Source organism: Octopus bimaculoides, chromosome 21 (genome assembly GCF_046866305.1).
Source record: "Octopus bimaculoides isolate indiv1 chromosome 21, ASM4686630v1, whole genome shotgun sequence".
In the NCBI taxonomy this organism is placed as follows: Eukaryota; Metazoa; Mollusca; class Cephalopoda; order Octopoda; family Octopodidae; genus Octopus; species Octopus bimaculoides.
In genome coordinates, this window is record NC_142948.1 from 26,792,752 (window position 1) to 26,800,251 (window position 7,500).

The 7,500-nt window shown below is 40.3% G+C and overlaps 1 protein-coding gene across 4 annotated transcripts in view; it reads right to left on the reverse strand.

Annotated features, from left to right (window-relative positions):
- Positions 1 to 7,500, reverse strand: part of LOC106879838 (uncharacterized) — a 166,321-nt gene that overhangs the window by 151,097 nt on the left and 7,724 nt on the right. Inside the window, exon 1 of one of the 4 annotated variants that reach the window (XM_089338960.1) lies at positions 1 to 766. This exon is cut by the window's left edge and continues 944 nt beyond it. The exons of 2 other annotated variants lie outside the window; for them this stretch is intronic. The gene's annotated coding sequence lies outside the window, so the exon portion shown is untranslated. Of the gene's footprint in view, positions 767 to 7,500 lie in introns of those variants that run through there. One more of the 4 variants, XM_089338962.1, reaches the window with a different exon arrangement.

Here is a 7,500-nt window from a genome sequence, read left to right on the forward strand (position 1 = left end):
GGGCTAAACACAGAGGGGACAAACAAGGACAGACGAAGGGATTAAGTCGATTACTTCGACTCCAGTGCGTAACTGGTACTTATTTAATCGACCCCGATTAAATAAGTATAATATAGTAAGAAATATTGTGCCGATACGCTTATGTTTGTGTACGTGCTATTTTGTGTGTGTGTGTGTGCATGTGTACATGTATGCGGTATTGTAAATATTGGCGATATAAGGCGAACACACGCACACAGAGGGGGGGAGGAGAAAACTGATAGATAGAGCGAGTGTATAAGTTAAAGAGAGAGAGACAGACAGACAGGGTAAGTAATGTAAATGGGGAAGAATAAATAGTTAAAGTGAATCAATGAGTAAGGGATATTAGATAGACAGAAACAGAAACAGAGGAAGAAAGATAGACAGATAAACAGAGGAAGAAAGATAGACAGATAAACAGAGGAAGAAAGATAGACAAATAAGCAGAGGAAGAAAGATAGACAGATAAACACAGAGAGAGAGTGAGTGTGTAAGATAGATAGAAAGAGGGAAGAGGAGAGATAGACAGAAGTAAAAAGAGATAAAGAGAGAGAGAGAGAGAGAGAGAGGTAAGGTATTTTCGCTAATTCCAAGAGACATGATCTCGCTCAACGAACGTTATCAAAAACCACTGACATGGAAATAACATCGACACCATCAGCATTGCATGACCATCACAGCATCCCCACCACCGCCGTCAGCATCAACACTGTTACTGTCCACCATCACGATCGTCTTCATCATCATCATCATCATCATCATCATCATCATCACCATCATCATCATCATCATCCTCCTCATCATCATCCTCATCATCATCATCATCATCATCATCATCATCATCACAACTACCATCACCATCATCATCGCCATCATCATCATCATCATCACCATCATCATCATCATCATCATCATCATCATCATCATCATCATCATCATCATCACCGTCGTCGTCGTCGTCATTGTCATCGTCATCATAAGAAAAAGAAAAGAATCACTAACCTGCCAATTCGATGTTTCTTTTGATGCGTATATATATGTATATATATATATATATATATATATATATAAAATATATATATATATAAAATATATATATATATAAACATGTGCGTGTATGCTTGTGTATGTATGAATGTCTATGTATGTATGTATGTATATATGTATGAATTTCTATGTATGTATGTATGTATGTATGCGGAAACGAAAGAATTGACAAGTCAATACATTGTGTATGTACATTTCTTAGCTAACAGCTGAGCATTCACTCCATTCTTACTTGCAGTTTCATATATACACGTGTCTTTATACACACGTGATCAAGCTGAAAAATTCCTGATTCTTTACATACATACATACATACATACATAGAAATACATACACACATTAACACACATATATACACACGCACAAATGTACATAGATGTATGTATGTATGTATGTATGTGTGTGTGTGTGTGTGTGTGTGTGTGTGTGTGTGTGTGTGTATATATATATATATATTATATATAACAACAAATGTATTTGGACTTAAACAGCTTTTGTTCACCTAATCGACATGTTTAATACTGAGAGTGCACAACAAACAACAAGTAGTCGGTGCTATGACTATATGACTAAGTTAATTATACACACATAGACACACACACTCTCTGTCCCTATATATTATCTCTCTCTCTCTCTCTCTCTCTCTCTCTATATATATATATATATATATATATATATATATATATATATATATATATATATATATATACACACACACACACATACATATATATATGTGTGTGTGTGTGTGTGTTTATGCGTGCTTGAGTGTTTGCGCGAGTATGCATGTGTGAGTGTGAATGTGTACGTATGTGAGTGTGCGTGTGTGAATGTGTGTGTATGGCAAGAGAAATCACCTCCTCAACCCCTACCTCTGAGGGCAGGTAGAGCTGACTAGTCAAGTCACAGTCCCCTCCTCTTGCTTTTCACTCAAACTCAGTCACACTCTTTCACTTTCACTTTCACTTTCACTATATCACACGCACTCATCTCTATGCGGCTTCTCCCCCGTTCATCGCTTTTCTTTTTCTTTCTGTCTCTTATCTCCCTCCCTCTTTTTGTCTATTTTTCTTTTCTCTCTTTCTTTTATTCTATTCTCCCCTCACATACGTGTTAGACTTTCTCTTTCTCCTCCACTCCTACCCCTTTTTTTTTCTTTCTCTCCTTCTCCCTCCCTCTTTTTTTGTTTTTGTATCTATTCCTCTGATCGCCTTACTCCTTTAGACATTTCTTTCTTTATCTTATCTCCCTGTGTGTCTGTGTATGTGTCTGTATATGTGTGTGTGTGTTTGTGCGTCCCTCTCTCTCTCTCTAGGATTGTCCCCTCCCTCACAAACGTGTTATACTCTCTTGCGCCTTCTCTGTCACTCTCACAACTCCCGGTCCGCTGCACTTCGGTAACTTTCTTCTCCTTCACATCTCTGTCTTTCTTTATCTCTCTATCTATTCTCTCTCTCTTTATCTCTCTCTCTCTATCTCCCTATCTTTTTCTTTATCTCTCTCTTTATTTATCCCTTTGTCGCACTCGAATCTCTCCGTTAGTCTCTTCTTTCTGTTTCTCTTTTCCTTTCCATCACAAAATTTCCTTCCAAATCCTTCTTTCATTTACTCTTTTCTTCACATGTTCATTCCTTATCTATCTATCTATCTATCTATCTATCTATCTATCTATCTATCTATCTATCTATCTGTTTACCTATCTCTCAAATCTATCTATCTGTCTATTTATCTATCTGTCTATTTATCTATCTATCTACTTATCTATCTATCTATCTATCTATCTATCTATCTGCCTGTCTGTCTATTTCTCTTTCTTTCTTTCTTTCCTTCTCTCTCCCTTTCCCCCTCTCTCCTTCTAACTCTGATATTCTGCTCACACTTCGCCCACTCCTTTCTCCACTCCTCCTCCTCCTACTCTCGTGTCGTCTGCTTTACCACTCACTCACTTCGTTCGCCTCGCAATCAGGCTGTCCCTTTCCTTCTCTCTCTGTTTCTCTCTCTCTCACTCACTCTCTTTGAATCCCTCTCCTTCATTCACTCTCTCCTTATTGCTTTTCCTCACTAACTCCCATCTGTGTCTCACTTACTCTCTTAATCAATCTCAAACTCATTTACTCTTTCATTCTCTCATTCTTGCACTTCCTTCTCGGCCTCGGCTTACAGTATGGCTTATACTCCACCTCAGTCGTCTGCTTTACTTGTTTCCATATACTTGTACAAGTAATCACTCTCACTCTCTCGCTCTCCCTCCCGCTCTCCCTATCTCTTACACATTCCTCCTCATTGACTCCATTCGCCCTTCCATATCTCCCCCTCATGCATGTTACACTCAGCTGTACATTATTAGCTCATTCTCTCCATCAAATAGACGTCGCCCGAACAGGTGCCCGGTGTGCCATACGTCAGGTATTGAAGTGATCTCAGGGCAACGTGCGAGGAAGTGTTTTGCTCATAAATACAATGCACCGTCCGATCTAGGGATAGAAACCACGATCTCGCGATATTGAGTTCAACGTCTTAACCACTAGGCCATGTGCCCTCCATGCCGAATAATAATAAACTCGAATGTGGAGTCTAAAAGCAGAACCAATTCCTATCATAGTAGGCGCGTTAGGTATACTCTCTTTTACTCTCTTTTACTTGTTTCAGTCATTTGACTGTGGCCATGCTGAAGCACCGCCTTTAGTCGAGCATATCGACCCCAGGACTTATTCTTTGGAAGCCCAGTACTTATTCAATCGGACTCTTTTGCTGAACTTCTGCCAATGATATATATATACATACATATATGTGTAAGAAAATCTCATCACGCAATCGAACCAATGAAAGAGCCTCTACCTGGTCGCTCGACACACTAAAAATAGCAACCAAAATATCACCCTACCTAAATCACACGCCCATTGTACGTAATGTCCTAAACCGTTGTACTGCTCTTAGACAATTTTTGAGATCTTGGCATCTGAAGCAGCTGAAGATACGATAGTTTGACCAAAAGAACCGGCTATTGCAAGCAAAAATAGATATTGAAAAAAACGCTTGGGCCAAATTTGGACATAAGTTTCTATTATGTTAAACTGTCGTATGTCGAAATCTGGCCCATGCGTTTTTTTTTTTCAATATCTATTTTTGCTTGCAATAGCCAGTTCTTTTGATCAAACTATTGTAACTCCAGTTGCTTCAAATGCCAAGATATCAAAAATTCTCAAAGTGTAGTCCAACAGTTTTGCTACTTCAGAACATAAGAGGGCATCTTTAAATGTGGGGGACTCAAATAGTTTGAAGAGGCTGCAAATCTTAATAGAGCCTCGGTAGTTTCGGAGTGACTCACTTAAATTTAATGACCTTTTGAATCTAAAAGGATCCAATAAATTAAATTATTTAAGGGTGCAATAATTTAAAAATAACTCAAGCGGATTAAAAAAATTAAACAAATAAATGGGCGCAAGAGTGGCTGTGTGGTAAGTAGCTTGCTTACCAACCACATGGTTCCGGGTTCATTCCCAATGCGTGGCACCTTGGGCAAGTGTCTTCTACTATACCCTCGGGCCGACCAAAGCCTTGTGAGTGGATTTGGTAGACGGAAACTGAAAGAAGCCCGTCGTATATATATATATATATATATATATATATATATATATGTATGTGTGTATATGTTTGTGTCTGTGTTTGTCCCCCCAACATCGTTTGACAACCGATGGTGGTGTGTTTACATCCCCGTAACTTAGCGGTTCGGCAAAAGAGACCGATAGAATAAGTACTAGGCTTACAAAGAATAAGTCCCGGGGTCGATTTGCTCGACTAAAAGGTGGTGCTCCAGCATGGCCGCAGTCAAATGACTGAAACAAGTAAAAGAGTAAAAGAATAAAAGAGTAAGTAAAATAAAATTACAAATTATCTATTTGATTGCTGTATATATATATTTTAAATACTTTTAACTCCAAGCTTTAGTCTTCTCTGAGTCAATGCTTGGGTTCACTTCCTAGTTTGAGGGTTCTGTGCCGTGGCCCATTATTGGCTTATACATAAATGCAGCCCTGATAGTCTGTTCGCCTCAGTTTTAGGTACAGTGTTGTATCTTTTGGAGTTGTTGGCACTCCATCGCTTACGACGTCGAGGGTTCCAGTTGATCCGATCAACGGAACAGCCTGCTCGTGAAATTAACGTGCAAGTGGCTGAGCACTCCACAGACACGTGCACCCTTAACGTAGTTCTCGGGGGATATTCAGCGTGACACAGTGTGACAAGGCTGACCCTTTCGAATTACAGGCACAACAGAAACAGGAAGTAAGAGTGAGAGAAAGTTGTGGTGGAAGAGTACAGCAGGGTTCGCCACCATTCCCTGCCGGAGCCTCGTGGAGCTTTAGGTGTTTTCGCTCAATAGACACTCACAACGCCCGGTCTGGGAATCGAAACCGCGATCTTATGACCGCGAGTCCGCTGCCCTAACCACTGGGCCATTGCGCCTCCACATCTTTTGGAGTAAAGATCGTTTTTCATTCACATAAATGTTTAGGGTAGTCGGCTGGCAGAATCGTTAGCACGCCGGACAAAATGCTTAGCAGTATTTTTTCCGGCCTTACGTTCTGAGTTCAAAGGTCGACTTTGCGTTTCATCTTTTTAGCATCGATAAAATAAGTACCAGTCGACCACTGATGTTGATGTATTCCACTATCCACTCTCCACAAAATTTCAGGCTTTCTGCCTATAATAAAAAGGATTCTTACAAATGATTCTCTCTCAAATTCATCTCACACAACCCTGTAATTCTCAGTTCTCTATCTTGCCCCCCCCCCGACCTCATTCTTTCTTGTTCCCGCTTCTAGCTTCAGTAGTCTTTCTTTCTCCCTCATCGCCTCTCTTTCTCTCTAAATTGTTCACGCCGACCAAAGCCTTGTGAGTGGATTTGGTAGACGGAAACTGAAAGAAGCCTGTCGTATATATGTATATATATATGTATGTGTGTATGTGTTTGTATGTCTGTGTTTGTCCCCCCAACATCGCTTGACAACCGATGCTGGTGTGTTTACGTCCCCGTAACTTAGCGGTTCGGCAAAAGAGACCGATAGAATAAGTACTAGGCTTACAAAGAATAAGTCCTGGGGTCGATTTGCTCGACTAAAGGCGGTGCTCCAGCATGGCCACAGTCAAAAGATTGAAACAAGTAAAAGAGTAAAAGAGTAAAGAGTAAATTATATTTCCATATAATTCTTCATCTTTTTTAACAGAAGTAACCCTTACCCACTCACGACGTTCGTTATGAGATTGAAAACAATAAAACAAAAGCAAAAAAAGGATTTGTCACTACATCTTGATACACACTATAACCCTTTTCTTCTCTCTCATAAAACAAAAACAAAACAAAAAAGGGTTCTTCTGTCGAATCAATGAAATCCATTTCTCGCCCATTGCCGTCTCTCTCACATTCACAGTTTCTCTTACTCACACTTGTGCCCTACACTCCCACCACAACCACCGCGTCTGTCACCACCTTTTGACTTCAGGTTAGTGACAACACCCTCACTCAATAAGTGACTCACTCACTCACTCATCCTTTCCTAATTTTCTTCATATGTATCATAAACTCACACACACACACTGAACACTCTCCCCTTCACCCTCTTTATTCCTCACTCTGCCGCTTTCCCTTGCTCACGCTTCACATTCACTCTCTTCTTTCCTACAATTAATTATCTGCTCTAACTGTCTCTCTCACTCACACTCACGTACGCACTCAATCTCTATGTTTTTTTTCTCTCTCTCTCTCTTTATTTCTTTTCTTTTAACCTTTCCTTTCATTCGTTCAGTTTATCTTCTGGATTTCCCTTCTACGTCGCCGTATCTCTATATCTCTGTGACATGTACACACATACACATGCACGTACAAATACACACAGACTCACGCTAGCACGGGCGCGCACACACACACATACATACTTATACACACATGCTCAAACACACATACTGATACAAACACACTCATGCACACGAACATACGCGTACACACTCATGCATATACACACACAAGCGCATATGCATACGTTCACAGACTCACGTACATATACACACACAGATACACATGCACAAGCAGGCAAAAACCTACTCATTCACACACACACGCACAAACGTAATCATATACGCATACACAAACAAAATCCCATGCATCACACACATACACATTCACACATACATTCATACACTCACACACACGCACTTTCAGTTCTGTTTCACATGTAGCACAGAAGCAGGCGCACGTTCGTGTCAAACACACGTACAAACGCGTGCGTACGATCAGACGACACGCGTGCTACTTAACGCGCTGAGTGGTTAGTTGGTGTGATAGTTAGAAGGTGGTGGTTGTGGTTTGGATAATTTTAAAGCGGTGATGGTGGTGTGATAGCGGCAAGGTGGTGATGGTGATGGTGGTGTTATTGT